Genomic DNA, 12151 nt, shown 5'->3' with positions numbered 1-12151 from the left:
GAGTGCGCGGCCCGCTGGAAGTCGAATGAGGCTCCGCGATATCCTCCGCAGTGCTTATAAACAGCTGATCCGCTCGGTGGGGGCTATTTTCGGCCACTTGGCGCGTGCGCACGGCCTCCCGGATGTGCCAGGCGGGTGCGCGAGCTCGCCGGCCGCTGGAAGTCGAATGAGGCTCCTTATCTCCTCCGCGGTGCTTATAAACAGCCGATCCGCTCGGGGGGGGGGCTATTTTCGGCCACTTGGCGCGTGCGCACGGCCTCCCGGATGTGCCGGGCGGGTGCGCGAGCTCGCTGGCCGCTGGAAGTCGAATGAGGCTCCGCGATCTCCTCCGCGGTGCTTATAAACAGCCGATCCGCTCGGGGGGGGGCTATTTTCGGCCACTTGGCGCGTGCGCACGGCCTCCCGGATGTGCCGGGCGGGTGCGCGAGCTCACCGGCCGCTGGAAGTCGAATGAGGCTCCGCGATCTCCTCCGTAGTGCTTATAAAGTGCCGATCCGCTCGGCTTGGAGCTATTTCCGGCCTCCCGTTGGTGCCGGGCGGCGTGCGCGAGCTCGCCGGCCGCTGGAAGTCGTATGAGGCTCCGCGATCTCCTCCACGGTGCTTATAAACAGCCGATCCGCTCGGGGGGGGGGGGCTATTTTCGGCCACTTGGCGCGTGCGCACGGCCTCCCGGATGTGCCGGGCGGGTGCGCGAGCTCGCCGGCCGCTGGAAGTCGAATGAGGCTCCGCGATCTCCTCCGCGGTGCTTATAAAGTGCCGATCCGCTCGGCTTGGAGCTATTTCCGGCCTCCCGTTGGTGCCGGGCGGCGTGCGCGAGCTCGCCGGCCGCTGGAAGTCGAATGAGGCTCCGCGATCTCCTCCGCGGTGCTTATAAACAGCCGCATGCGCACGGCCTCCCGGAATTTGAACACATTTCGTCAATAAATTTCGCATATTGAATTTTGAAGTTTAATATAATGCAACAATTGAGCTCGACTTATACAAAGGATATATCATAAAATCGTAAATTTCCGTCGAATTTTAGGGGGTCGACTTATACACCGAGTCGACCTATACACCGGCAAATACGGTAGGTATTATTTAGGCCTACATCATAATTCAAACACTAAAACTAGTCTGGGAATAAGATGAGAGCTATGGAGTCTTTAAGTTGTGTGGCTCTTTACATAGCTTTAGGAAGCAGATGTGCTCTGGCCAGTTTATTAAACTGTGTAAATGTAATTGAAGCGATTTTTGACCTTTGACCTCATGGAAATGGTCCACCAATTCCATGTTCTGTCCACTGTTCTGAGTCCTACTTGGAATGAAAAGTCAAATATAGCGAAGATGGGTTAAATTATGACATAAATTAATTATTTTCATGTGAATTTCATATTTTCCCCTTTAAATTCGACACATGGTTGTGTCTCAGCAGTTTAATGACACTAAGACACTCTAATGGCAAATTAAACAAGGTACGTTGCACATAGATACTTGAAATTTTACACCGGTGCAGACAGAAATAATAAAAAGACAATGAATGACCAAGATCCATCCATCCATCCATCCATCCATCCATCCATCCATCCATCCATCCATCCATCCATCCATCCATCCATCCATCCATTTTCAACACCGCTCATCCTGTTCAGGGTTATTGCACGTGCTGGAGCTTACCCAAGCCAACATCGCGCAAAAAGCGGACTATACCATTGAATGGTCGTCAGACATTCGCAGGGTACATATATAGAGATGAACAACCATTCAGACCCACATTCATACCATCACTGATTGATTGGTCGTCAGACATTCGCAGGGTACATATATAGAGATGAACAACCATTCAGACCCACATCTATACCATCACTAATTGATTGGTCGTCAGACATTCGCAGGGCACATATATACAGTAGAGATGAACAACTATTCAGACCCACATCCATACTATCACTGAGCGGCATGGTGCCCGCACACAAGCCTGGCAAGCACTATTAACGACTCAAAGGCCGCGATATTAATTAAAACGTCTTAAATTGGCACCTTTCCAAGCTTCAAGGGAGTCTTAATGAAGCGTTTAACATGGTTCAAATTTCTCATGGGCGTGTGATGAAATTGTATAATAAGTACTAAGCCAGAAACTGGTGGATGTGGGTTGAATGTCACAGATACAGCCTCAATTTTTTGCAGCCAGGCCTAAAAACAAAGAGATTTGACAGCTTGATCATTGACCTGTCAAAACTAAACTGGGCTATAACTCATGATTGGAATGGCGGATTTATGAGGGACAAAGTGTTCTGGAAAGCTTGAAGGGAGCACCGACACATAAGTGAGAATCGGATCGGTTTGTCAATTTTTGTCTCTGAACTCAGTTCAATGGCACAGCTCTCTAGCACCTCATAGTTTGTTTCAGAACCTGACTGAACCCTGACTGAAAGCCTCTATAGTATACTCAGGCGGACATCAACTGTGGCGTTGCATCGTGATTGACGCTGCAACCAGTCTACAACACGCTTTGTACATTAGAAATTGTCCAGCTCTGCCGAACCCCTGAAGCCAACTCACCGAACCCCTAGGGTTCGATCGAACCCAGGTTAAGAACCACTGGTGTAAGGCCTCCTTGTTGGAACTCAAATAATTGTTCAAACTGCAATTGTTTGGTCAGTTTTTTGCCTCGACAGCAAAGCAAGCTATGCTTGACGGAAGTGGCATAGGGGCATGGATAAAAAGCTACACACATACTTAGCACCTACAACTCCACCTTCCGAGTCGATGTTGTGATAATTGAATGCATATTCTGGTCATCTTGTTCTATCAAACATGGGCTCTATTATTATGGCTTTGTTACTTGTGTAAAATGCCCATGGGAGTATACATGGGCCATAACTCCATTTTGGTCATGCACACACACAAATCATACGTCCATGGAGAGAGAGGACTGTGATAATGTGGGTGATTCCTGTGAGCAGATAGGTCTATACAATTACTGGACACAGCATTTTGAGGCCTGGTCTGGTAATAATAGAGGTTAAGTCTTGAGGTCATGTGATTCTCTACTTAACTTTAGGAATCCATTATGGAGCTTTGACGAGTTTGCATGTGACGATCAGCGGATGCTAGTGAGCAACATTCAAAAATCAAAACTAAATAATCTATCCATTCAGACGAGTTTCAGATTCAGCTGGAGCACTACTAAAGGCCTAGGTGTGAAATTCACGGCCTGCCACTGCTGAATACACATTTTAGTCACCAGAGCCAATTGAATTGAGGGGCAGTAACATAGCTGAGCTCTGCAAGAGTATTGGCTATTAATGAGAATGAACACGTGGAGTGAAATTCGACACCACCCACCCCAAAGAGAGTGAGAGAGAGTGAGAAACAGAGACAGCGAAGGGAGGGGGAGAGATTGATGAAATACTTTTTAATCATGTTTTTCTAGAAATTGTTTGCTAGAAAAGATGCTAATGGAGACATACAACAGGTCATTTGTGTTCTTAATGTTTCTCTTGAACAAAAGTAAGCAACAACATTAATTATGAAATGATCAAATTTGGTTTTAAGAATCGCTATTTTTCATTAAGCTAAGGTCGTTTAATCAATCACATTGTGGACATCATAAGTGTATTTACAATTGTAGTACTGTAAGATGGACATTTGTGCTGTGAAATATATGGCATATGAGTTTGTTATATAGTTTATATAGTCCCCCTCCTACTTCCTGCTGACTGCTGGGATAGGCTCCAGCGCACCTATGTGATGACAGGCGGTTGAGAGAATTAATGAATAGTTCATTTAGAACAGTAAATACTTTGTAGCCTAAGACATAGTCGTAAGGGTGGTGAAACGTATTAAAATAACCACCAAAACCTTGCATTTTGAATCAAATCAATGATATATCAATAAAATTTGAAATTTATTATTATTATTTTATTAAAAAAAATAAATGTGTACGCAAATTAATATAAATAGTATTTTTTTAATAATGGCTATCAGTACAGCAAGAGGGGATTAGCCCTATGCCTAACCATTTTAGAATAAGCTGGTGCAGTACTGACTTTGACCAGAGGTGGAGGAAGAGAGCGAAAAGTAAAATAAAAAAAAGTTGTAGTACCGGATTTCAACCATGACAGCAGTAGAGGACAAAATGTGTGTGAAATTCTGGCGAAAATTTCTCGACTTAAGGTCATTCTGAGGACTTTTCAGGAAAATCATAGGGTGGCTTTTCTATACCTTTTGGAGTTGATTTAGAGCAGGGGTCACCAACCTTTCTTAAACCGAGAGCTACTTCCTGGGTACTGATGAAGGCTACCAGTTTGACACACACTTCTGAAATAGCCATTTTGCTCAATTTAGCTTTCACTGTGTGTTATTATTGTCATTTCCAGTTCACATGCAAGTGTGATTTTAACAAGAATAGCAAAAATAAAGTCAAACCTCGGTTTTGAGATCGGTGAGCCCTGGACATCGATTGGCTTTTTTTCTGTCTTTCTGTCTGTTCAGGTAGTGTGGCAAATTTGAACAGGTTCCCTCATTCCTAGGCCAAATTACAGGGGGGGAACACATCCTCACAGCGGCCCCGTGAGGATATGTCTCCCCCCCCCACTTATCTTGAGAACGGTGAGTGCTGGACTCCAACTGTTTTGTTTTTTTCTGTCTTCCTGGGGGTCTGTTCAGGTAGTGTGGAAAATTTGAACAGGTTCCCTCATTTCTAGGCCAAATTACAGGGGGGCAACACATCCTCACGCCGCCCCGTGAGGATATGTTCCCCCCCTTATTTTGAGAACGGTGAGTGTTGGACTCCAACAGTTTTTTTTTTCTGTCTTCCTGGGGCTCTGTTCAGGTAGTGTGGCAAATTTGAACAGGTTCCCTCATTCCTAGGCCAAATTACAGGGGGGCAACACATCCTCACGCCGCCCCGTGAGGATATGTTCCCCCCCTTATTTTGAGAACGGTGAGTGTTGGACTCCAACAGTTTTTTTTTTCTGTCTTCCTGGGGCTCTGTTCAGGTAGTGTGGCAAATTCGAACAGGTTCCCTCATTCCTAGGCCAAATTACAGAGGGGGAACACATCTTCACTGCGGCCCCGTGAGGATATGTTCCCCCCCCTTATTTTGAGAAAGGTGAGTCCTGGACTCCAACTGTTTTTTTTCTGTCTTACTGGGGGTCTGTTCAGGGAGTGTGGCAAATTTGAACAGGTTCCCTCTTTCCTTGGCCAAATTACAGGGGGGGAACACATCCTCACGGTGGCCCCGTGAGGATATGCCCCCCCCCCCCCCCCCCTTATTTTGACAACGGTGAGTGTTGGAGTCCAACAGTTTTTTTTTTTCTGTCTTCCTGGGGGTCTGTTCAGGTAGTGTGGTAAATTTGGACAAGTTCCCTCATTCCTAGGCCAAATTACAGGGGGGGAACACATCCTCACGGTGGCCCCGTGAGGATATGTTCCCCTCCCCTTATTTTGAGAACGGTGAGTCTTCCTTGGGGCCTGTTCAGGTGATGTGGCAAACTTCAAAGTCAAAGTCAAAGTCAGCTTTATTGTCAATTTCTCCACATGCCAAAGACACACAAAGAAACCGAAATTTCGTTCCCCCCTATCCCAAGGTGACAAGACATGGCTCACAACAGACAAACAAGTAAACAAGTATAACAAAAGTGTGCTGGATAAATAATGAATAAATAACACAACAATAAATAAATAAATAAGAGGAGCAGAAAAAAAAAAGGAGCAAGTGCGCGTACAGCAGACATAGCGCAACAGTGCCGCACGCTACGCAGAAGGGGGTAGCGAGTTCAGGGCCCTAACAGCCTGGAGAAAGAAGCTGTTGGCGAGTCTGGTGGTGCGGGAGCGCAGGCTCCTGTACCTCTTCCCAGAGGGCAGAAGGTCAAACAAAGAGTGAGCCGGGTGACTCACATCTCTGGCAATCGAGGTTGCCTTGCGGGTGAGATGGGAGGTGTAAATGTCTTTCAGGGAGGGGAGCGAAGCACCAATAAGCTTACCAGCCGTATTCACTATGCGCTGCAGGGCCTTCAAGTTCTGTTCAGTGCAGTTACCACCCCACACAGCGATGCAACTGGTGAGGACGCTCTCAATGGTCCCACGGTAGACAGGTTCCCTCATTCCTAGCCCAAGTTACAGGGGGAAACGCATTCTCCCGGGTGCCCTGTGAGAATATGTTCCCCCCCCCCCCATTTAAAACGGGGTATATGTAAATAAATGATTTGTGCACTGATAAATTTACAATATTGGATGCTAAATAAATAAATAAATAAATAAACAGATAATAATGTTTTTCTTCTTTTGGTCAAACAATATTGTCTTGAATTCAAACTTGTCACCGAAGCACCCATTTTACCCCACCTTGTAAGTGCGCACTTCATGTCATTTCGCCATTTGTTTTCTGACAACAATACGCTGCCGCACAATGGACCCAACTATTTATCAACAAATTATTGCCTACAAAACAAAACGTGAATACCCAAATGGTATTACGAAGAAGTACGTTATGAGAAGAAAAGCTTCTTTTTACGACGTTGAGGGTAAGATACACAATGTACATAAATCAAGCAAATTAGATCCAGAGACGCACTAAAAATTCACATTGCAGAACCTGCTAATTTCTACACTAACGTCAGAAACTTAAGTTTTAGAGTAATTACTCTATAAGACAAATAATTGACTTATAAAATGTTGAACGCAATATATATAACACACCTCACTATGAAGGAAATTGTTGAATTTGTTGAGTGCAACTCAAGCTAATGTTTTTTTCCAAGTAACTATTTGTAGATCTATTGAGTAAATATTTGATAAATTATCAAACTAAAGTAACATATGTATTTGGTTGTAGACCCATTGAGTGAACATTTGATATATTATGAAACAAATGTTTTTTTTTTCCAAGTAGCAAATTTGCAATTAGGTGTATTGAGTGAGCACTTAATAAATTACCACAAGTATGGTGCTAATTCAACGTTTTATTTTTACTTCTACTCAGGAGGGGAGCTGTATTATTGCCGCCAAAAAGGCACAGACCAGGCAGTCCAAGTGAATGTTGTCTGTGGTTTTCATGCCAGCCCGGCAGGGGCACACGCCGGGCAAAATAAAACAAGACACAGCATCTCTCTGAGATATTGCTGGCGAGCGATGTCTGTTGACATTAATGAGTGGGTATGTAAACAGTACAAAAAGAGTATACTTGTTTGTTCATTTTTTTAAAGCCTACAAAATAATGAATGAAACTATTCCTTTGTATCTTTTGCAAACAATTCAAAATGATTATCTAAGATATTGCTCTTCTTTTTGCATGCATTTATTAACAATGACTACTTTTCCACATAACTTGCCATTGTCAGGTGTCCCAGTGCACCGAATGTCAGGCAGCCGGCATACCAATAAAAAGCCCAACAGAGGTCATGCCTATACAGGTCAGTTAATCCAGATAATGTTCTCTATTTTGACCCAAGGTCTATATAGTATTTTGTATGTGGCATACTTTATATAAGTATTTTTCTCAGCAACATCAGTTTAACACAATTTGTTTTTATAAATATTTATTTATTAGGTGTCTCAGCCATTCGAACTCTTGGGGATAGACCTCATTGGCAAACTGGCTCAGACAAAAGATGGATACCAATATATTTGCGTGATGGCCTCAAGCCTATCCATTGAGGTTGAAGTCTGCTGCTGATGTTACCGCCTGTATCCTAAAATTCGTCTACCAATTTGAGTCGCCAAAAAGGATCTCGACAGATTACGGCAAAGAATTTGTCAATGCAGTAAGTACTACAGTGTTTGGCAGAAATTATCTTCATCATAGCTGTCAAATACAAGTCCCTGAGGGCATATCTGGCCTGCTACTTTATTTTGTGTGGCCAATGAAAGCAACGAAAGGATGTCGAACTTCATAAAATAGCTGGAGTAAAATAAAAATAAAAAGTTTCTTACTGCTCATTGTATTTTGTCCGTGTTTTGTGACTGTTGCAGTTGTGGGTGCTGTATTTCCCTTCTGTGTATTTGTGATGCAAAGCCAGTATAGTATAGCTCACATTCTCAAACACTATTTCACTGCAAAATGGCCCAACTCAATTACTTATTCTTTCCCCTGGCAACTGCAGATCAACAAGAGAGTATGTGAAATGCTCGACATAAAAAGAAGCCTTTGCTCACCATACCACCCCCAAACTAATGGGTTGGTGGAAAATTAAATGGGACAATTCAAAGGTGAGTATACTTCGTTTACCCAAATTAATCTTTGACAATTTCTTGTTATGATGTTGCTCATGAGTTTGTTTTTGTTTTCAAGGCACTTTCAAAGTAAATAACATGCACTATAAAAATTCTCATTGACGGATAAAACTTGAAATTTGCGTTGATGTGCTGGCTCTTATATTTCAGGGCGTTCATGCGCAAGAAAGGGTGCAATGTTTTGCAGGTAGACTTGTGGCACAGACCAGGCAACAAGATTCAACCTCTTGTGGTCTTTGCTTTGAAAGTATGCATTTGATTTACAGACTAGATTTACCAAACTCATATCACTCAATTATGCAAAAACTTAATCAAACATTACTCAAAAAAAAAAAAAAAAGTAATTTAGAGTTCATACAACAAAGGACTAAAACAAATTATTGTCTGACAGCAGAATTTTTTGTATGATATATAGGCTAAAGATGGCAAACATTTAAAGCATTCTTTATGCACTGTAAACATCTGACATTGTCTTTTTCAGTTTGCAGAACATCTTCTTTCAAATGAAGAAATAGATTTCTCAGCAAAGGCACATGATATAAATAGGTACAGGCTGCAAATTGCCACCACACGTCTATTAGAGACTGGTAAATACCGTAATTTCCGGACTATAATCCGCGACTTTTTTCCAAAATTTTGGACCCTGCGGCTTATAGTCAGGTGCGGCTTATATAAGATTTTTTTCGAGATTTTTGTGATGACTTGATCACTTTTACTCTTAACACTATTATATACAGTAAAAGCTACAAAACAAACTGACAACTAACTCGTTTTCAAATCAGACGAGTAAAAACTGGTCAAATATTTAAAAAAAAAGCTATTAAAAGTGAAGACAATTTGCAATTCTAGTAATGACACACGAATTTGATGCAATTTGAATACAATTTGTCTTCGCGGGCCACATAGAATGATGTGGCGGGCCGTATCTGGCCCCCGGGCCTTGAGTTTGACACCTGTGCTCTAAACCCTTTCTCTTACTCTGCCATATCATTCAGAGATTACACAAAGCAGTGGCGCTGTTTGGACAATCTGCATTGTAATTGTACTAAGTTCATCTTGTTTTTCCTTTTTTTAAATCACTTCACTGGTTTCTTTTAAATCAAACAAACAACTTGTTTGATATAAAAGAAACCAGTGAAGTAATCTGCATTGTATTAAAACCCAATCAATCAGCATTTAAATTCAATTCTTCTGACATTTTGCTCACCAAAAACAAGTTGTAATGAATGTGAACTTTTAATGCATTTTATTCAGAAGGTTACTTTGAACCTTAAACAGCGGCATGGCGTACTTATGGATTTTTACGGCCTCCGGCCTCCAGGGGGCGCTCTAGCAGGAAGCAAGAGCGGGACAGGCGAAGAAGAGAGAATGCGCCGAAGAAGACGCGCTAGTTTGTGTTTACATTTCGCGCATCATGCGATCAAGACGGACATTACTGAAAGGAAGCCTTTATACACAAACCGTCATCATGGGGGACAAAAGAAATGCATATGATGCCGCTTTTAAGCCAAAGACAGTCGATGTTGATGACATTATCTTGTGTCTACTCTGGAGCGTACTTATGGATTTCTACGGCCTCCGGTCTCCAGGGGGCGCTCTAGCAGGAAGTAAGAGCGAGACAGACGAAGAGATAATGCGCCGAAGAAGACGTGATCGTCTCGCGCATCACGCACACACCCGCATTCACACAAAGGCAGGTGGCTTTTATACACAAACCGTCATTATGGGGGATAAAAGAAATGCATATGATGCCGCTTTTAAGCAATACGTGTCGCTCGCTAGTTTAATATAATTTAGCGCTTCGTGCATGAATAAGATTACCATGAACAGAACCTCTTCACACTCGAAGAAATGCATAAAACCGACGACGAAAGAGAGACTGAGAAAGTGCGAGGCGAAGGATCTCTAACGCTATTCCAATCGGACACTAAGGAGGAAGACTTCGATAGTTTCAGTGCACAGGAGGAAGATGAAGACGGCTCTTTTTTTTACTTTTACTGGTATGTTTTTTTTAACTAGCCCTGTTCGTGCTGTGCTACCGTGTTGCTGCTGTGTTGGTGCTGTGTTACTTCCGTGTTGCTGCGGTATTACTGCCGCGTCACAGGCAGTGTTTGGAAAGAAATGTTAAGGTATGTTATTAAAGCTTTAAAAAAAACATTCTGTGTCCAGTCTTTCTTCGCTAATAACTCGCGTGCACACTTCCGCGTTGCTGCGGTACTACTGCTGCATCACAGGCAATGTTAAGAAAGACATGTTCAAGTATGTTATTAAAACGTTAAAAAGGCTTTCTATGTACTGTCTTTCTTTGTAAAAAACTCGTGTGCACGTGCGGCTTATAGTCCGGTGCGGCTTATGTAAGAAAAAAAATGAAATATCCCTAAATTTTAGCTGGTGCGGCTTATAGTCCGGCAATTACGGTAATATGCACCCAAGAGATGTTATTGCCGCCCAAAGAATGGTCCTGACTGTGCTATCAATGCTATATACAACTCAGTTAAGTTTTACACAGGGAAGTACTATAGCAATTCTTCTGTCTTTGTTTTCACAAATGATTTATCTGACTTGTGCTTTGTTTGTGGGGAAGCTACACATGACACAGACAATGGGTAATTATGTCAGGTCTTGTTAACTGATGCATGTGATGATTAAGAAATATATTGAATTACACATTCGTTGTAAATTATTGTAAATATGCTGCATTGTATGATCTTGCTTTTTTCTTTGTTTACCAGATTCAGTGTGACGAGTGTTGCAGGTGGTTCCATCTTGTATGTGTCGGGAAGCCTCCAACGGAAGGCTCTCTTTTGTGTACATGTACAGAAATTAAATGCTAAATATTGGAAGCTTGCTTGAAGACCATTTTGCTTTTTTTTTCACTTAAAATTTTTATTTTATTTTTTTAATTTTATTATTTTTTAAAAAAAAAAAAAATTCTTAATAAAGTTTAAAGTTATTATTTTTTATGTATGTTATATGATTAAGAAACAAAGTTGTTTGACCAAAATAAGGCCAAAGAAATTGATAAAATGCAGTAATAACGGTATCACTGCACAAATCATCAGAAAAAAAAACAGTTTGAGTCCAGCGCTCACCATTCTCAAAATAAGGGGAGGAACACATCCTCACAGGGCTGTCGTGAGGATGTCTCCCCCCCCCCCCCCCCCCGCCCCCCTGTAATTTGGCCTAGGAATGAAAAAAAACAGCTTGAGTCGAGGACTCACCGTTCTGAAAATAGGGGCGGCGTGAGGATGTGTTGCCCCCCTGTAATTTGGCCTAGGAATGAGGGATTCTGTTCAAATTTGCCACACAACTTGAACAGAACCCCAGGAAGATAGAAAAAAAGCCAGTCGATGTCCAGGACTCACCGTTCTCAAAATGGGAGGGGGCACAAATTTTCACAGCTTGACATTTTTTATAGAGTTCCTGTTACAAGTTTTATCCCCCCCTCCCCACCACCTGTCACTTTGCTTAGGACAAAAGGAGCCTTCAGAACTGAAATTTCTTCTCAATTATTCATTTAAACCAATTCACTCAAATCATTCTCGTTATGAAAGATTTGATCACAAAACGTGTGTGGCTTTTTCTTAAATGTTTGACATTGCTATAGTGTCAGCTTTTAATTATATTGCGCTGTCATTTTAAAGCAAATTAATAAATGCAACAATATTAATTGGCTTTAAAAATACCTGAGTAATAAAATGGATGGATGAATGATGATCACAATTAAGTATAAAGTCTCCTTTGTAATATATACTCCTTGTAGCATGTAACAGTACCCAAAAGGAGGAGTTTCTTTGCATCGAAGTTTGTGCAAAGAGCTCACGTAATTATATCGTTGCTTTTTGGTGAAGTAAATGAGTGTTCCGTCTGTACGACTGGTCTTTGAATGTACCCCGCTTCAACTTAAAGACATCAAATGAGAATAATCCTTTAT

General features: G+C 42.1%; 1 protein-coding gene and 1 long non-coding RNA gene across 6 annotated transcripts in view; one reads left to right on the top strand and one right to left on the bottom strand.

Moving 5' to 3' along the window:
* Positions 1–12151, bottom strand: part of znf704 (zinc finger protein 704) — a 57850-nt gene that overhangs the window by 36816 nt on the left and 8883 nt on the right. The window lies entirely within an intron of this gene.
* LOC137839737 (uncharacterized) lies at positions 7503–10072 on the top strand. Its single transcript, XR_011085883.1, has 2 exons — positions 7503–7748; positions 8088–10072. It is a non-coding gene; the product is annotated as an uncharacterized lncRNA (long non-coding RNA).

This window comes from Syngnathus scovelli, chromosome 19 (genome assembly GCF_024217435.2).
Source record: "Syngnathus scovelli strain Florida chromosome 19, RoL_Ssco_1.2, whole genome shotgun sequence".
NCBI lineage: Eukaryota > Metazoa > Chordata > Actinopteri > Syngnathiformes > Syngnathidae > Syngnathus > Syngnathus scovelli.
This window is presented reverse-complemented; position numbering and strand designations above follow the sequence as displayed.